Raw genomic sequence first — 19728 nt, 5'->3', positions numbered from 1 at the left:
CAACTGCATAACTTCGTACCAGGTGTTCTATATTCATGAGGCCAGCTCATCCGTCAACAGGAGAGCGTGGGCCTGATGCCCAATTCGTCCTACGATGAAGAAACTTAATTGCTTTGAGTGCAGCTATCGTGAATCTTGTCGATGTTTCTTTCCTCACATGTGCAGCAAGGTAAGATAATTCACAACAACATCGACTCATAATAACATCATTGAGCTTCAATAAACATGAGTCGATTATTGCTGGCGAAAAGTTACTCAATTACGAAAAACAACTTCAGATTATTAACTGTTTTTCATAATTTAAAATCGGTAGTTAATTTGATTAACTACAGATTACAAACTTATTATGAAAACATTTGTTCACTATATTAGCGATCATAAAATCAATGCAAATCAATATATAAGTATAAGGTAGTGCAAGAATAATAAAGGTATTTTCAAAGGGGTCATGTTTCAAATACAGTAATTTAAAAATTAATGTTCGTATTGTATCATTCACTAGCTTTTTGGAAAACTGAAACTTCGGCTACAGCTGCACGGTTAGGGCGTTACGTGGCTACAGCTACAGCCCGGCTACAGCTGCACGGTTAGAGCGTTCCGTGGCTACAGCTACAGCCCGGCCACAGCTGCACGGTTAGGGCGTTACGTGGCTACAGCTAAATCTGCTACAATTGGAGCTAATCTTACAAGGTTATGATTGCCGCTATCGCAATACATTTTTATAATAAGAGTGTTATGTCAAGTCCATTACCGATCGAGTTAAAATAATACTCTGACAATGACTTGAGTTAAAAATACTTAGTAAAATTGACCAAGTGTTTACATTTTTTTACTTTCTTATCTAAATCCCTATTTTTGGTGAAATGAGTACTAATGCAATGCAAATTAGGCATTATAGTTTATGCAAGCAATACGTTGCCTTCCATACCCCCATTGCACATCCTACACAAGACTGTTATTTACAAAATGTGTCAGCTTTAATCTCAATTTAACATTGACTCTTCGCTTGCATTCATTACTCTATCAATTATTTAAAGATCTACATCAGCAAGAGAAAAAATGAGGAAAAACATATCCGGTAAATCAAAATACTTTGCTAGCAATACAAAGCACAGCTGTAAATAATTTTCGGTTCTTTAATGAATGATTTATTTTACATTAAAGCCTCCTGCTTGCGTTTTAACAAATATGTTACCCAAAATTTACATAAACAAATTTCAGAAAAACCTAATTGTAGCTTCAGTAAGCCAAGCATACGCCTGCTTTTGACGCCCACCAAAAACGTCCTTGAATTCTTCAGCAAATTCGAGACGCGACAAAAACTCTTGCGCCAACATGCAGGACGCGCTGCAGTAAAATGTCCGCGCCGCAAAACTCCGCTTTGGGCGCCGCTCAAATTTCTGTGGCGCGCAACTGCAGGCAATTAGGTCCAGTGCTGCAGCGTGTCGCACAAACGACGTTCTTTTATACTTTACAAAAGCAAGCTAAATTACAGCTAAACTTTCTTTTGAGTTTGCACAAAGAGTGGTAGTTTCCGTGCTTCTATAGACACTGTACCATGTGGGTTGCAGGAGCGATGTGCAACATTAAAACTGGTATTAAACTCGGCCGTGATCAAAAACCGACGTATTTCCAGGGTCTTGCTAGCGAAATATGCTGTATAGCAGTGGATTAGATATAAGCTGTTCGGGTTTAACGTTCTGCTAGCATTTGAAAAAAAGGACGCTTCCAGTAAAAAGAACGCCTGCAGGTACAGGAAAAGTTGTGGTAAACCGTTATGTTATCTGATGGTAACATTCAACAATACATAAAAGGTACCTAAAATTAAAGAATAAATTAGTAAATTTGATTACATAGTATAAACAATGTCCGGGGTATGTCATATTTATAAAAAATCCCTGCTGATAAGCACCTAAGGGCTTAAAACACAAACGATTCATTCCAGTAGCAGGAAAAATCAATTATAAATCAAACAGTAGGCGACATGCTTGAAATTTGTGTAGAGGTAACAAAGAGCGACGGATAGAATTTATCTTAGCCTATGCTGTAAAATTGATATTTAGTAAATATCGAGGATTTGAGTTTCATAAATAGACAAGCACACGCTCCTCACAGCACCTTCTGAGAGGAGGGATGAATACCATATATATAATAATTGAAAAGTGAATTATTCTTTAGAGAGAACTATTCCTGTTTATTGTCGTAATCGGCACTGACTACTCGACATCCATTCTAAAAACTGCACTCTTCTCTTTCGACTGAAATTAAATTTGAAAGTATTTCGGTGCCCTGAAAAAATTAAAAAGCGGTTGGCCTATAGGAGAGTACCGTATACGACGTGGCGAATATCCTCGCCCCTATATAACGTAGCCGGCCTGGCTCTGGGCAGATTGCTTTCTCATTTCGAAACAAGACTACGCGTAGGACAATGGAGCTTCTTTTACACTTTATTTTCCCACAGAAAACGGTGAACAAGAATCGGAATTGGTACTGCAATCTTTGCTCGTTTTATTGGATTAGGTATTTTTTTATCCGTCGATTTTGTGCATAATGATAATACTGTTAAAAATACGACAGTCCAAGTCACTAATTTTTCAGCATATTCCCTTATGACTTCCTTATTCCTTATTTTTGTTAGGCACGGAGCTCTGCGTATTCTTGCAGGCTTGTGAGGGCCTGGCCCAAGTCAATTGATGGCTGCCGAGTGCTATCTTAAATGAAGGCCAAACACTCGCGAAGAAAGAAGCGTTGCACAAAAAAAGTATGGCTGCAGCAGCGAGGAATTACGAAGAGCAGTCGCTGTTTGACTGATCGTTGCTGCTAAGACTCAAGGAAAAAACTTTGTTTGGAGAGAAACTAAGGCAGGCGAAATACGGTCATCCGTCACAGTTGGGTATTTTCACTTCACGATTCACTTCTGGAAGCTTTTGGATAACCAAATTTGGTTCATTTTAATGAAATTTGAAGCGTAGCTGACGTCTATTCTATTTCAAACGGTTCAATGGAAGAGAAAAGACTCGTAAAATTATGCATTCAAGTCCTCGAATTCGTTATTTCCCTTAAAGGTAAATTTTTCCAGCGTCTCGAATGCAATTAGAGGCTGCGAGACACACACTGCAGACGATGCAATTGCTAGCTATTTGCAGCAGGAAATACAGCTCTAGGTTAGAACTACAAGATGATCTTATCTCTCTGCTAATTAATGTTTTCTTGCGTGTCGAAATATTTCGTTGCCAAGTTGCTGCTCATCAGCCGAATAATCAACTTTCGGCGAATGTTTCCAGCGTCTCGAGAAGAAAGTTTGAGTTTCCCACGTAAAGAAGTGTTGAAAGAAAGCTCCTAATTGTTGTCGTCTGCAAAGTTGAGCTCCCGACTCTCTCCAGTCACTAACAAATGAAAATTTATCGTAAAAAGCGGAAGTCATTAGGGCGGATATAGAGGGTGGCCTGCGCGACGCAAAGAACACAAAAGAACGCTCAATATGGCTATCAATTAAGCGTTTGGATTTTAATTAATGATGCCTAATTGAGATTGTACTTTCTTTCAACTTTTAAAAATAGTTCCGCCCGTACAAAAAGATTGAAGGCAGCGAGCTAACCAAGAACTATGCAATCAAGTCTTTGGCTGCCAGTCCAGTGATGTTTTCTCGCAGCCTTTTGTAATATTAAACTGAGTACATCAGACGTCACATTTGCAATCCTGTCTTTAAAAGTTATGCTTGCCTAATTGGCAAGGAACTTGTCTTTTAAAAAGTATATCGCAGAGTAAAGAGGGTTTAGTTCGTTGCTGTGGGGGCGTAAAGATTTGTGCTGAATATTACGTAAATTACTTCGACTTTGTTACTACTTGAATTCTGGTGATGAAATTGCACGGAATTAAAAAGTGAATGTAATATTGCTCCTGAATTGCACGCGATAAAAATTGCACGTGAATTGCACGTTGTCGGGGCCCATTCAATAAATAAATAATATAAAAATAAAGCTGTCAGTGGCCCCAGACATTCACTTACGATCGTGTTGTAATATCTATCGCAATTCAGAAGGATGAATAAAAACTGAATCAATGAACAAAAAATAATAATTTAAACCACTTATCAATGAATACAAAAACAATAAATAAACAAAACAAAACCGTGCGCTTTCTTTAGGCCCACTAACTATTTTCAATAATGATCGAAGCAAGTTCATATACCGGAGCCTTTCTGCACATACAAAAACGAAAACACAAAATTAGAACTAATGAAATAAATAAACTAATAAACGCAGAAATATAGCTTGGATGACATATGATACATGAATAAATATAACTACAAATATGCACTAGAAGATCAATAAAAACTTCACTTAAACACCAGAGCACTGTCAACACTAAAAATAAGCACGACTAAAAGAACCACGTACCTCTGTGGTGGAATCGTACAAACGAATGACAAGATATAGCATATTATTAAGTGAGGTCACGTCAGTGGTGACTAAAAACTTGAAAGAGAAATTACTAATCTAATATTTATAATAAAATTTCAAGTCCCCTTACAAAGTGATAAAAATCATAACTTATTTTTGTACTTGCTGCAAAGTTTTCTAATAATCAATATAATAGCTTTTAATTTTTGCTCCGTTATCAGAGAGGGTGTCCTGGAAGACTGAAGAAACAGTATAAACTTCTTTTATAGAGAGATAAAAAAGGGAAAATTTAATGCAATAATCCATAAATGAATATGTTAAACGCGTTCGGCATGTAAGTGTCACGTACAATGTATTGAGGTAATCTTTTATATGGCGCACTATTATACTCTTCTGTAATCTTGAAAGTTTCCGAACAGTAATTGATACAGCGCGGTAAGAGTCCACTGTTTGAGTAGCCTATCCCGTTTTCTTTCGAAAACCAAGAATATTTTGGCACCGCCAAATGTCTAAGATTTCCTTGGCATTTCGACTGCAGCTTTTGCTGAGCGCGGCGCCGCCTCTTGCTATTAAAGCGAGGCTTTACGACCCGAGCTTTCCGATGCTCGCACTCGTCGTCTCGTACATCAGGCGGTGGACCGAAGCGGTGCGAACGAATGTTGAGTCCGAACAAACCATGTAACTGCGTCAGAGTAATTTTGAAAGCCATGATATATTATTTGAATATTTTTTATTCATCCTGGTGTGTATTGTAGTCATAATTGCTGATGAGCAACTGATGCGAATATACACTCGTCAAATAAATATTAAAAATAAAAATTAATTTATTATAATGTATAGTACAGTTTTGTTTCCTTTCCTTCTCCTATTATTTCGTCTTCAACTATACAAATTTAGAATAAAACTTGAAATAAGGCTATGAGGAGTTGGTGCTGCAGCATCAGTAAAAGCAAGGTATCATCAGACCAGCACTCAGCGAGCCGGAGAAGATGGACACATCCGGAGCCAGCCATCCTACGTGTACGCTCTGGAGGATGAACGACATGGGCTGCTTCCGCCGGGTCCGCATTTTGGCAGACCTGGCGCCAAAATGCTTGTTTTAGTATTTGAAGTTTGCACTACGTAGATACATGCAGCGCTATGTTGCACAATCCTAACAGCGTACAGTATTTGAAGAGTGTTTACAGTTTGCAGTAGATACATTTAGTGCTATGTTGCACAGTCCAAACAGCGTACAGTATTTGGAGAGTATTTACAGTTTGCAGTAGATACATTTAGTGCTATGTTGCACAGTCCAAACAGCGTACAGTATTTGGAGAGTATTTACAGTTTGCAGCAGATACATTTAGTGCTATGTTGCACAGTCCAAACAGCGTACAGTATTTGGAGAGTAATTACAGTTTGCACCAGATATATGCAGCGTTATGTTGCAATACTGGTAATATTTTTTTAATATTAGCTTTGAAATTTTACCTATTCAATATGAAAAAATTTCGAATTCAACGAATGTAAATTTTTTCTGTAAATTTTGTTTAGTTGAAAATTACTTTTCGGTAATCTAAATTATTAAATGCTGCATGGATATCATGCTTCACGTACTCCAATCGAAAAGCAAAAATATTCCATTGTAAATTTCAAAATTATGGACCATCACTTTGATAATTTTGCAGTCAATTTGGAAGTCCTTTACTGCAGAGCTTATATCGACTGGAAGTTGCCGCGTCAGCATCGCTGAGCGAGCGATAATGTTATTGGGAGGACAAGCGGTGGCCAGAAGACGTGTGGTCACAAGTCACGTACTAGTCAGCCGTTAAACTTGCAAAAACTTTAGCAGCACCAACCTCCACCAACCCAAATATCAACAGATATTTACGTGAGTAGAACTTAAATCTAAAAAAATGTAGAAATCTGATAAAGTTGAATTAACCTAAAGATTTGGTTTATTGCATTATATTTTATTGATAGAGCTATTATTTGCAGCATGGAACACTATGAGTTAGCAATAGCTTATTATAATACGTAATTGTATATTATGACACGAAATTATAATAATTATGAATGTCACGAAAGCGTTCTTCAAACGATCTTAATTCCATACTCTTTAACATCAGGAATGATACGCACTATAATTGAGAACATCACTATTTAGAGTAACCCAATTTATAGCACCTGATGTTTGTGCAGCAATTTCGTCCAACCTTAATCGCGAGGCTTCGTTTCTCTTTTGTTACTGGAGGGAAGCTCATCGCAAGACGGATCGCAGTCTTCAGTTAAAGCTCGTGAAAGCACAAAAAACATTAGTCTTTCTTTAAAAGGCAAAAGTCGAGCATTTCTCGCGAGCTTTCAAAAACACCCGAGACAGATAAGTCACACTAAACGGCACCCATATCTTTTCTTGCTATTGCAGATACATCAACTTCAGCACGATTCCTGAAGAAGCGTCCGCCTTCACGGTTAAAAGGCCAGGAATCTCCTGGGTTGCCGACCCATTTGGGATATTTGAGAACAGGCGAAAAATGAGTTCACGCCTAGCCGCCCTACGCATAATATACTAAAGTGAATAACGCCGAGACTGGCGAACAACTAGCGAGATTTTCCACATTTGCCGTGCAGAATTTTATCCACGGGGTCCGGCGGAGATAACGCTTTCGTTGAGATTTGAATTATTTTCTTGCTATGATTGAAAATTTTCAGGCTGTATTACCTCAGTTGATGCACTCGGATTTAAAACAGTTGTATTAACCAGACACTAAGATGGAAGGACTCAGTCTCCTACTCCTATGTTTGGAATGTTGTTGTTGTTCCAATCTTCTGTTCCTGCCGAACCAGATAATATGAAGTGGAAATGAAATTTACAATTTTTGCAAAGATATTTTTAAACATCAACATCATTGCTGGAGTTAAAAGATTTTAAATTTTACACTCATTACAACAGTTTGCTTAAATGAATGTTTAGTGGATTAATTTCAGTAAACATCAATATTTTAAAAACTTTTATTATCAGTCGGCTTATATCGCAAGTTCACAAGGAATTTAAAAGCAAAGAAAACTCCAAGCAAATTCACCGTATCGATATTGAAAACGTTTCGGAGTCCAGCTCCATCATCAGGTCAAAAAACTAAAAATGAATAAAATCGTATTATAAGTCAAAATTCTAAAACAGACATAAAACCTAAACAAGACCTTACATTATATCGAAAGACAGGACTCAATTGGAACAACTTAGTCCTAGGGGTCACGAAAAGAATAGGTATAAAAACCTAGCGATTCGTTATTTCAAGATTATATGAACTAAACGCATTATTGAGATACGTTTTTTGTTTGAAGATATGTAGAGATTCCAAAATTCTCAAATCCTAGCAGTCAGAAGTGGAACCGAGTACCCTGAAATCCACAGGATTTCAGGATACTCGAGGAGTGGAGATATCTACAGTGCGACGTGGCTGTAACTGAGACTGATTTCAGGAAACTCGGTTCCACTTTTGGTTGCTCGGATTTGAGAATTTTGGAGTCTCTATATATCTTCAAACGAAAACCGTGTTTCAATAATGCGTTTAGTTCATATAATCTGGAAATATTGAATCGCTAGGCTTTTATATTCTTTTCGTGACCCATAGGATTAAGTTGTTCCAATCCAGTCCTGTTTTTCGATATAATGTTAGGTCTTGTTTAGGTTTTATGTGTCTTAGAATATTGACTTATAACATGATTTTATTCATTTTTAGTTTTTCGAACTGATGATGGAGCTGGACTCCGAAACGTTTTCAATATCGATATGGTGAATTTGCTTGGTGTTTTCTTTGCTTTTCAATTCCTTCAAAAACTTTTTCAGACGCATAGTTGCTCGATCTATAATTATGGTACGAGAACAAGTATAATTCAGTTCTAACGTTGTCTTGAGTTGCTCGACATCGTCATGTCGTTTCAATTTTGGAATGATTGATTGATTCCATCCCTGATTTTTTTGGGCATAGCTAATGTTCAGGGTGCTCATTTATATAAATATACAATTCAACATTTATTCCGCTTCGCTATTGGTCAATTTATATTTCTTGTTTACGAGACTAATAATCCTTTAGTAGAAAATTTAGAACAAAAAACGCTACATAAAATCAATAGAGAAGACTCGGCAGTTCTCCGGCCGTATATTAAAGGACAATCAACACGGATGATTCCGTTGATCGCAGCTGTCAAGGGTTTCTGATGACTCATTTGTTGCGGGAGTTCAGATGAGCGGTCGGAGGCCGTGAACCTCAATTCTTATCTTAATTAAAATTAAAGGTTTCAAATCGGATATACGTATTTATTAATTATTATCTAAGATAATGATTATTCTTTGCCGATTTTTCCTTAGTTAATTCGCTATTCTTTCACTGAAAATGGTAGGGAGAAGAGTCACAAATAACTTTGACTGGTGCATTCAGCTACAGCTATTGGCAGTTCTGAATATAAGGAGAGAATATTTTAAAATTGATTAGGACTGATTCACAGATGAAGACAAAGTAATTAGATCAAAGACATCAGCGAGCAAACTTGTGAATTAACCTGTAGTCAAATTGGAAATTAAAATAAATTATAAAAACTTTAAGAACATATTTGAATTTGTTCAACAATCAAAGAGAAAACTTATCATATGCTGACAAACAAATTCTTGGGTTTTATCAAAGAATTCAAAAATAATGTCCAGGGTATCGGAATTGAACTCATTACAGCTTGACACCTGGGTCGTCTGATTTTCCCAAACTAATTTAACTTGAAAGAAAGGGATTGTATTTTTCTTATTATTCCTAAAAAATGTGGTGACCAATCCCAAGTTCGGATCGTGAATGCTTTGGGACAAGCAAGCACTCCTGACAACTCATTATGAGCAAGAATTTTACACGCATTTGTCAATATTGGGCGCCTCTAAAGTTTCGATGATGCAAAGTTTTGAGCCCCCGACACAATCCAACATTTAGCTCATGTCCACACGATCGATGAAACCTTTTGAAAACGGTATAACTGCTTCACAATAACCGACGCGAAGCAATCAGCCCGACCAAACGACGGCTTTGTTGTCGTTGTACAAACACGAAGTGTACGATTGAGTCGCGCTGTCTCGCATTAACGAATTCCTGGCATACAACAAAGAGAATGATTCAGTGACATATTGTGACATTAATTTTGTTCGGTTTACTCGTTAATGTACTAACATGACGTAGAATCAAGAGAAGTAATTGACCTCATAACATCTGTCATTTGATGGAATAGGCATTGTGCTCGAAAACCAAATTTTAATATTGATTTACGAGCATCTAGCTAAGCAAAAAGTGGACGTAAAAGCTGACAGTGCATGTGTTTTTTTCAGTCATATCTGTTAAAAATATTTGAAAGGAGCACTCACCATTAATGTCTCCATGCTTCATCCAGCCCCGACAGGTCAATCAGGAGCGAAGAAACAAGCTTGGGCCGGAGCGTCTCATTTGACCCATCAAAGCTCAATGAGGGGACCAGTCTGGTCCCTCAGTTTCCCTCATCAATAAATGCATGAAATAAATCACGGCCTGAATGCCATTCCCCGCCTTCCCCTTGCAGCTTCCAAGCCCTGGTGAATCCCAATGGACTATCTAAGCTTCTCATAGGAGTACGTCTTTCTGTACGAATTTCATCTTCTAAATAACCCCTCAGCTGGAATGCGTTGCTGGAAAAAAATTCTTAATTTTTAAGAACGAATTGAAATTAAAATTTGCCTCATCGCTTAATTGCGTTCATTTTACTGAATTTTGTTCTTACCATCAATGAAATGAAAAACAAATCAAACATTTTCAACATTTTGTAGTGATCAATGTTTATTTTAACAAATATATATTGTAAAAATGTTATTTTATCATTTCATGCGATAGTTCCAATCGCCTCAAATATATGCCAAAAATCCAGAATGGGAAATTTTAAATGTAAGTGTCTGAAACGATATTCGACCCGTGATAAATTGTACCCTAGACGTGACCACGGGCAGCGGCGTAACCGACGTCTGCTGATCGCGCCTACGCCAGCACTTGTTCGGCCGAAGTCAGACTGACCGGCCGCGGTTTCATTCGCTCTTTTAGTTTATCAAACCTTAGACTAAGTGAATACACTTCAATATATTCAACCTTGAAATTTGAACTATAGAAGCTAATGTATAGATGTTTGATCGTAGCAGCATTTAGGTTCATGAACTATCTGTGTGCCAGTCATTTAAATAAATATTTGTTGGGGATTTCCCTAGTATTATATCCCACCATTTAGACTTGAACCGGACTTAAACCTGACCATGTGTGGTCACCGATGCTGAATCATCTCTTAGAAATTATTTTTTCCGAATTAAGCAGATTCCGGTTTTTGGTAGTAAGCGTAGATTCCATCAATAGGCTACCGATATTAAGATCGATTGTCGCTGCCAGCGAATGTAAGATTTATTTCCACAGGTTATGCATGAATTATTGCTGATATAACATATCAATATCAATGGATCAGTGGATCTTGCTCAATAATGTGGCATGCCGAGTGTATTAGCAAGATATTTTTTCGATTTGCTTAATTTAAAATGTATTACTCACACTTGTTAACAGCAATTCACCTCATCATATTGAAATACTAGTTATCATTACCATTTATGATATCTATGTAATGTAACTCTTATTATCATTAAATACTAATTATTCTCATGTAATTGATAATTTAGGCATCGGAGGTTTATATTTATCGGTTTGACTACACAATTTGTAATCATGTATTCATGTTGATTTGGGGGGAAATCCTTCAGTGTAAACTAATTAATTTTTACAGCATAATTTCCCCAAATTATTTCTGTGGGTGACATTATTTTCAAGCCTGTAATATATTGGACTATCTCAATTTTTCATGTTGAGCCTGATACTAGGAACTTAGTAGGGGAGTTACGGGTTAAACCAGATTGTCAAAACATATATACTTAAATAGTTAGACAAATGTCCGTAGAGTGTTGACCATTGTGCAACATGTGATAGAAATGTGACTGTGGAAAGGATTCATCAGGATACTTATACTTTATATGCCGTTCTTTCACATGCTCAGTTACAATAACAATAGAATAAAAAGAAAACAAAATAGTGCGATGAAAATTACATTTTTAATGAAATTCAAATGACTCAACGGAATCACAGGAATTTTATAGATGCAGTGTATATAAATAGTTAAGTTATGGCTGCTACCTCTATTTTCTTCTGACCGGGAAGAAAACTGTCGATGGAAGTATTTGCTATTTTCCGAATATGCAATATCGGCTCCAGCTCCGTAACCTGTTTACGTACAGTTGTTATCATAGAAATGTCGACAAAAATACCACTGAATGAAGAAAATTACTTGAGATAGCAGAATGGTGGTCTAAGTTTAACAACAAGCTGAAGGAGACTATAGTTTCTGGTCTAAATTCTATTGAACAAGCCTCAGTCGGATAGTCGGAGTTGCTGTACTTTCTCGTTATAGCTCGAGACAAACCACGGAAAGCTGTCCTTATCAGTGCAAGGATATCGTTGATGCTTTTTAACATGAAATTGGGCACGTATAGCATTGAACGATGCGGTGGGGCAATGATCCATGCAATGAATTTCGTTATGATGTCAAGGCCCACTACCAACTGCAATTTAGAGCCGAGTCTTCCAACGATAGAGAACCTTATTGTTTTCTACTAACTTATGTCAGTTTTGTTCATAAATTAGATCCAATTACTTATAACTTGGATTTAAATTATTCAGTTTCTATCTATTTATTTAAAATTAATGTCTCTAAAATGTCATGTAAATGTAAGCTTGATAAATTCAATAGGAACATTTTCGTACATGTTGCCATTGTTGTGTTTACATTTCCAGAAAGTTAAACGCTCATTCAATAACTCAACGTAAAATAGAATCAGACGCTCATCAGTAGCATCTTACGATGCCACTGATGAGATTAAATCTTTTAGTTCACGAAAACTGTTGAAGTGATGGCAAGTGATGCTGAAAGTGAAACAAGTTCTACCTCCTCGGAGTCATCCGGTAGGGTTGGCAGTGTATCGATGAGGGAAGACCTGGAGAAAGTCAACAAAATGCTGTCCTTTCTGAAGAACTTCAGTCCTGAGAAGAAGAAAGTGGGTAGATCTGCTAGATCAGCCAATGTTGCCACTCCTAATGTTCAAAGCTTGGACAAGGTAATTAAAGTCATGGACGCCATTTATTCTCTAAATGTTAAAATGTTAATTAATATTGAAAACCTTGTCTCTATGCACTCCAAACTTAAATGCGACTTTGACCATCTTGTTGAAAAACAGGCCTCCGTACCAAGTTACTCTGATGTAGTCTCACGCGGCATACCCTCACCTGTGGTATCCATTACTGGGCCCCGCCCTGCTGCCTCAGGCAACGTTTCAAATGTCCCAAGTAATGATGAATAATTTGATGATGCTAATCTTGTTGGCCCGTCCATGTTGCGTCTTGAGAAACGCATGGATTCCATTGAACAGGACTCGCTTGCAAAGGTAATGGCTTGCCAAGGTAGTGTTGTGCAGACAATTGTTGATTCTTCTCTCGTCTCCACTACTGGGAATGGCGCTGAGGCGGTTGGGAATACCGAGCGTCTCAAGCAGAAATTTGTTGACAAGATGAATGAATATGGCGTGGAAACTCTTCGTGTCGCTGACATCGAGGCCGTGGTCGTCATTGGGAAGGATGTTAAACATCTACGAGTGTCCTTCATTACCAACGAGGCTAGGAACCGAATTCTGAAAGCTGTGAAGAGGATGAAGCCTGAAAATCTATTTGTCAATGAATATTTAACTAAAATACGTGCTGCTCTCCTATTCAAGCTAAGAATTTTAAAGAGATCCAACAATTCTATCGAAAGAGTTTACGCATGGCATGGACAAGTGTGTGCTAAGACTAGGTCGAGCAATAGGGTTTCATTCATAAACTCCGAGTGTGACCTGGTGAAATTCGAGGAGTCTCTCGCTGTTTCAAATGCCTGATACCATTTAGAGCCATCATATTGTCCATAATTTTAACAACTTCACAACGATGGCCAAAATTACTTATCCTGATGTATCTCTAAGGGATTTTTCTGTGGATGATATTCCCGATATCAATTGTGAAATCTATGACAGCGATGCTTTTTTAATCCGTGCCAGTAGTTTTAACAATGAATCGTTTTCTCTTGTTTGTGTTAACATTAGGAGTATGCGAAAAAATTTTGATCAATTATTAATATTCCTCAGCACAGTGAAATTTAAATTTACTCTAATTTTAGTTACAGAAACCTGGCTAAATCCAAATTCCGATCAATTGTTTAATATTTCAGGTTATTCCAGGTATAGCATTTATCGCAACAATCATGGGGGAGGTATTACGGCTTACGTAGACGACAAGTTCAGCGCTAGGGTAAATGATGAGTTCACTTGGGTGAAAAGTGAATATGAACTATTGAATCTTTGTGTTAGCTTACCCACTTTTGAGCTTTCTGTTTATTGCATTTATAGACCTCCATCTAACAGTATACGAACCTTCAACGAGTTGTTCACAGTCGAGGTTCTTTCAAAATTGAAGGGAACTAGTAAATCAATAGTATGTGGGGACTTCAATATAAACCTATACAACCCTCTTAATTTATGCTCAACTAATAACTTCATTAATCACATGCTGTCCAATAATTTTTATCCGGTCATAACCAAACCAACTAGAATTTCCCCTCAAAATTCTATTACCCCGTACTCGTTATTGGATCACATTTGGTGCAATTTTTCCTTTGGATCTAATCCCGAATCAGCTGTAATTGACTGTGACTTGTCTGATCATTTGATGTCGTTCTTTTACGTTGATTTCGGTTTATCTTTCGCTCCACCTCTGAAAAAGATTCGCTTAATTAATGATAACAATATTCAACAGTTTAAGGAGAAAATGCGATTCTTCCCATCGGAAATTTTGTCAAATATTAATGATCCCAACTTACCAATGCACTCTTTTATATCTGAGCTCTCTAAAATTTATAACGATTCCTTTCCTGTGAAGTTTATATCTGTAAGAAAAGCAAGGCCTCCTTGGTTAACTGCTGAGATTAAGTCGGCCATTAGGAAGAAACATGAACTTCTGAAGCTTTCCCGTTCTGGCGTCATTCTTCATCGATCGTACATTACCTACCGGAATGTCCTAAACACCCTAATTAGGACTGTTAAGAGGCTATACTACTCGGCTAAGATTATGCGGGAGTCTGATGATTCAAGGGTTTTATGGAAAATTGTTAATTCCATGCTGGACAAAAATGTTGCGAATAAACCAATTGAATTGTCTAAACACAATAAGCTCATTTCTGGCATTGACGCAGCAACCGAATTCAATAATTATTTTATCTCTGTTGCTGATAGCATTACCAACAACCTAGGACCTGTGAACAATGATATGGCGCAAGATATTCCTTTCTTCGAGGCATCCTGTTTCCTTTTGCCAACCTCTGAACTCGAAATAAAAAATATCTTGCGACTGTGCCAGGGCAAGCGACTTCAGATTGATGACTTTCAGCCAAGAATATTGTCTCTTGTAGCTGACACCGTAGCTCCAGTTTTAGCGTACATTTTTAACCTATGCATCTAGTTTATAAGGATGTTTTTACTTTAGGCACTTTCTGTTCCCTATTGACTTATCTCAATATCATTCATGTTATTGTTCTATTGAGAGTAATTTCACCTATGTCGCCTGTGAAGCTTTTTAGCTTATATAGGCATTCACAAGGAAGCATTTTGTATTTTTTTCTTTAAATTTTCGATGGTCTCTTGTTATGTATATTTTTTGTCTGCTCCTCTGTGAATAAAGAATAATAATAATAATAAAATGTGAATATTTATCATCAAACGTTAGATGCTATCTGGCTTGAACGTGATGCAAAGAACGTAGGTGATGCTATCAGCAAGCTTAATGAGATTGTGGTAGACCTCATCGATATTGTCAATATTGTCAAGGGTATTGCAGATTAAGAGTTGCCAACATAGCTTCTCTTAGTTAGATCTAGCGTATTTCCAACACATTTAGCGGGAAAAATTAGCTCCACCGTCTAACTATAAATCTATCTAATGATTGCTCGCTCTGGACATTTTCTGGTAAACTTCTAATTGAAATCGCTAAATAAAACTTGAAATGTAATTAAAGAATAATGAAATGAGACTCACGAATCAATATTTTGTTTGAAAATTTTCTCTTTACTTAATTATTGTGAAAACAAGTAGGTACCGCGTATCAACGAAGAAGCAACAGCTGACAACCGCTGCGCAGATCTGCCGTTGGGTCAGTTGCGTTGAGAAGCGTAGCAAGGAGACAGCGCTACAACGAATGTTCTGGTAGAATAGAATAGGATAATTTTAAAGAATACTAGATCCTCCACCTCTATCACTGGACACGTAACCACTAACCCCACACACCACTGCCAAATGCACATCGAGCAATCTGCACCCTGGTTGTGAGTTCTTGAATGAACTCGCCCAGGAGCAGTTTGTTCCTGGTGTTGATGGGTTGTTGTTGATGGTGACCACCGTCACCATCATCATCCTTTCCCCACCAATCCTTAATGAAAAGAGTAAGAAGTTAAAAAATGAAAAAAGGAAACGCGTGTATTATTAAAAACAAGATGTTTATACACTGTAAACATAGAACCACAACCCTCTCATCACTCCTCCTGCAAACCTTCCAAAACCCCGGTTTTCTCCTCCCCTTCCCGACTAAACCCCACACACCTCCAATAAACAAAATTATGTAAATTCTTCAGCCTCCTCTTGACTTTTCCATTTCTCCTTGCTCTTTCTAGTCATTCTGTGCCACCTCTTGTTTTTCCATACTTTCCTAGTGGTATGCACCACCATACACCTCCTCTGTGCACTGATCTTCACCTAAGTTCTGAACACCATCAGAACCTGTCTATTTTAACATAACCTGTACAATCTTCCTACCACGATTTTTGTCAGTGTTTCTGTAATACAAATAATTTCAGGAAAATCGCTCTCGATCACCGTTCAAAGTTCGCTTCTTCTATTCAGATCGAGGACGATCCTAATTTACAGTAGAAGGGGGTGGAGGGTGGAAAATGCCAGTTGATGCATCGGTGGAGTATGATATTATGGATAAATAATCTACTAATCCATGCATTTCTGTCACGGCAGATGGTCTATATAGGTTTCGACTTCGTAATGAGTAGATAGTAATAATACCAACAGCAGCAGAGCTGCTATGGAATTAACATAAAAGATCTTTACACTTATCTCGTCATAGCTACTCCGGTACTCACTCTACTACTCCAGTACTCACTCTACTACTCCGGTACTCACTCTAATACTCCGGTACTCACTATACTACTCCGGTACTCACTCTAATACTCCGGTACTCACTATACTACTCCGGTACTCACTCTACTACTCCGGTATACTCACTCCGGTACTAGCTTTATTTGCTAATATTTATCTCTGAACGTATTGGTGTCTCATTCACCTGCTATAGTCGCTTCAGGCAATGTAGAGAACTTTGTATCCTCAAGTCCATTGATTGAGCAAAAAATCAATTACCAACTCCTCCATAGCTCTGAAATAAATAATTTGTTAAAATCCCTTTCTCATCTTATAAATGGTTTTTCCGTTGATCATTAACTCAACATGACTATTAGTCCCAATCTACGGTGAAACAAAAAGTCCCAGTGCACAGTGAAACAAAACGTCACAATGTACGGCGAAACAAAAAGTCCCAACGTACGGCGAAACAAAAAGTCCCAACGTACGGCGAAACAAAAAGTCCCAACGTACGGCGAAACAAAAAGTCCCAACGTACGGCGAAACAAACAGTCCCAACGTACGGCGAAACAAAAAGTCTCAACGTACGGCGAAACAAAAAGTCCGAACGTACGGCAAAACAAAAAGTCCCAATGTACGGCGAAACAAAAAATCCCAAAGGAACTGTGAAACAAAATTCTACTGGCGGACAACAGTCGTGGCAGGCTTCATCAGTTTGCAGCGTTACATTCCGACACCAAGGCAGAGAGCGCGCGGTCAGGATACAATTGAAGCTCGGACAATCGAACCGGTCCTTTTAAGTAGCCTCCAAGAGCTCGTCGCTGTCTCCAGCAGAACCTGCTTCAGAAAGTTCTTTGTTTTGGTGACCAGCAAACCCCACTCAAGGGCTCGATTATTATTATTAGATGCTCGAGAGTGGGGACTTGCTGAACCGTCAGCCGAGCATGGATTTCACGTCGTAGTCCGGGATAGCCACTCCTGGGCCTTAATTCTACCATCTTTCTTGATGCACAAAACTTATACACCAACTTTTGATATTCTATCATGAAATATTTTTAAATATCTTAGCCCATGTTCGCTATGCAACCATGAAGTATTCTGTGTTTTCAATTTATTTCCTTGAATAAAAAATTTTCCAATATAAACCTCTTTGCTGTTCGATCCTGCGATGCATTGTTGGATGTCCCTTAAAGGCAATAATAAAAAGATTTTAATCTACTCCCTAAACTGCATTCCATGGCCTTGTGAATGTTTTGTCAATTAAGATTTTGTTGTATGCTCATTGCACTTTAGAAGTAATCTGTTCATTTTGGAAAGTTCCCAAGTTCATGGGATATTTGCACGAAACTAAGGTCCAAGTTTTGTAATTGCTTCCTATGTGTGGGGTCAATAATTATAATTTAGCACGTGGCGCGAGTGTCATGTCATAATATTAATAGCTTTATTTGCACTCTTTCTTTCATTGCAACACGTGAAGGAATGCGTGCATTGTTGAAAGGATAATATGCTTTTCATATCTCTTAGACCGTCAATAAGGGCGGAGGCCAAACCGTCTACTGACAGTAGTTTTGCAAAGACATCGTCATGGAAATAATGCTCGCTTAGAACTTTGATATTTTTTCCTGATATTTTGTGGGCTCCAATTTTCGAGAATTATCCTAATGACTTTCAAAAAGTAATAAGTATAATTATTTTTATGTACTTATGTCCATTAATTTAATTACAAAATGCGTCTTGTAACTTGATAATTAATGTTGGTACAAGCTAAATGTCATTAAATATTGAAAATTTTATTTTGAAACTTGACTTTCAGTCTTACACCGCCTAAAAAAATTTAGTTCGACTTATTGAAGAAGCCAACAAGAAGATTATAAATAAAAATAACTCTCGGGTTTCAATAAGACTTTTTCTATACCTATATTAATCCCTAAAGTGAACATAAATTTGAATTTATAACACAATCCCGTTTTTCGACTAAAATTTCGACAATAACTGTCCAAGCACCCTACATCGTTTGAAGAACAACATACGCCAAACCATCGCCAATATGCTTCAGTGAGTTGAACGAAACTTCAAAATAGAATAACTGAATGCATTGACAATGGGGGCCGTCATTTGCCCGATGGCATTTTTAAAACTAAATGGCACAAAAGTTCAAGGGATTTTTTTCAATATAATTACATTATTATATATATACTAGTTCTCTTTGGCGGAAATGGAAATGATACAAATTATGATCTATTTTCGAAATAACGGTATATTAAACAACATATGTAACAACAACGAATAATTTCAAATTAATGAACAACACATGTACGAAAAACATCAACGCTAACCAGAATCACCGCATAATTTACGCTTATTGGGTTTAGCAAAAATATAGGGGATCAATGCAAGCTCATGCCTCTGTGGGGTCACGAAGCAAGGTCACGTTAGATGAGACTAAAAACCCGGATAATTATTCAGTGTATATAATGGAATGTAAAAGGTTCATTTATGCGCTTCATATTGAAAGTTTACAAGCGCTAATTAGGCAAAGCTCATTATCAACAATGAGATTTAGAAACAAAAAAATCCCGAAGGAAAAGTCAATCAAAATTTGACTGAAATTTTGACTAGTCTCATATGCACATACTCCGTCATAGGGAATATAATATGTAAATTAAAATTCTATCAATGGCGACCATTATTGAGACTAAACCATCGATTGTCGCTGTAAGCGTATGTAAGATTTATTTAGACAGATCATGCGTAGATTGGCGCTTCCAACATTCAATATGATAACAGACTGCCCACAGCACAAACTAACTACATTTTTAAATGCCAAAATGGGACTCGCTCAATAATGTGAAGCGTGGTGTAAACTGGGAAGAGAATAAGGAAGATGATCTATTTTGTATACATGCCAAATGCAATTTACATCATCTATTTGAGAATTTGAGAACTAGTTAACATCATTGAATTGAGCCTTAATGCATGTACGGCTTCTTGGTTTAAAATTCACACACTTTAATTATATGTCTATGTTTATAT

The sequence above is a fragment of the Hyalella azteca genome, unplaced genomic scaffold (assembly GCF_000764305.2).
Source record: "Hyalella azteca isolate HAZT.00-mixed unplaced genomic scaffold, Hazt_2.0.2 contig13949, whole genome shotgun sequence".
Lineage (NCBI taxonomy): Eukaryota > Metazoa > Arthropoda > Malacostraca > Amphipoda > Hyalellidae > Hyalella > Hyalella azteca.
This window is presented reverse-complemented; position numbering follows the sequence as displayed.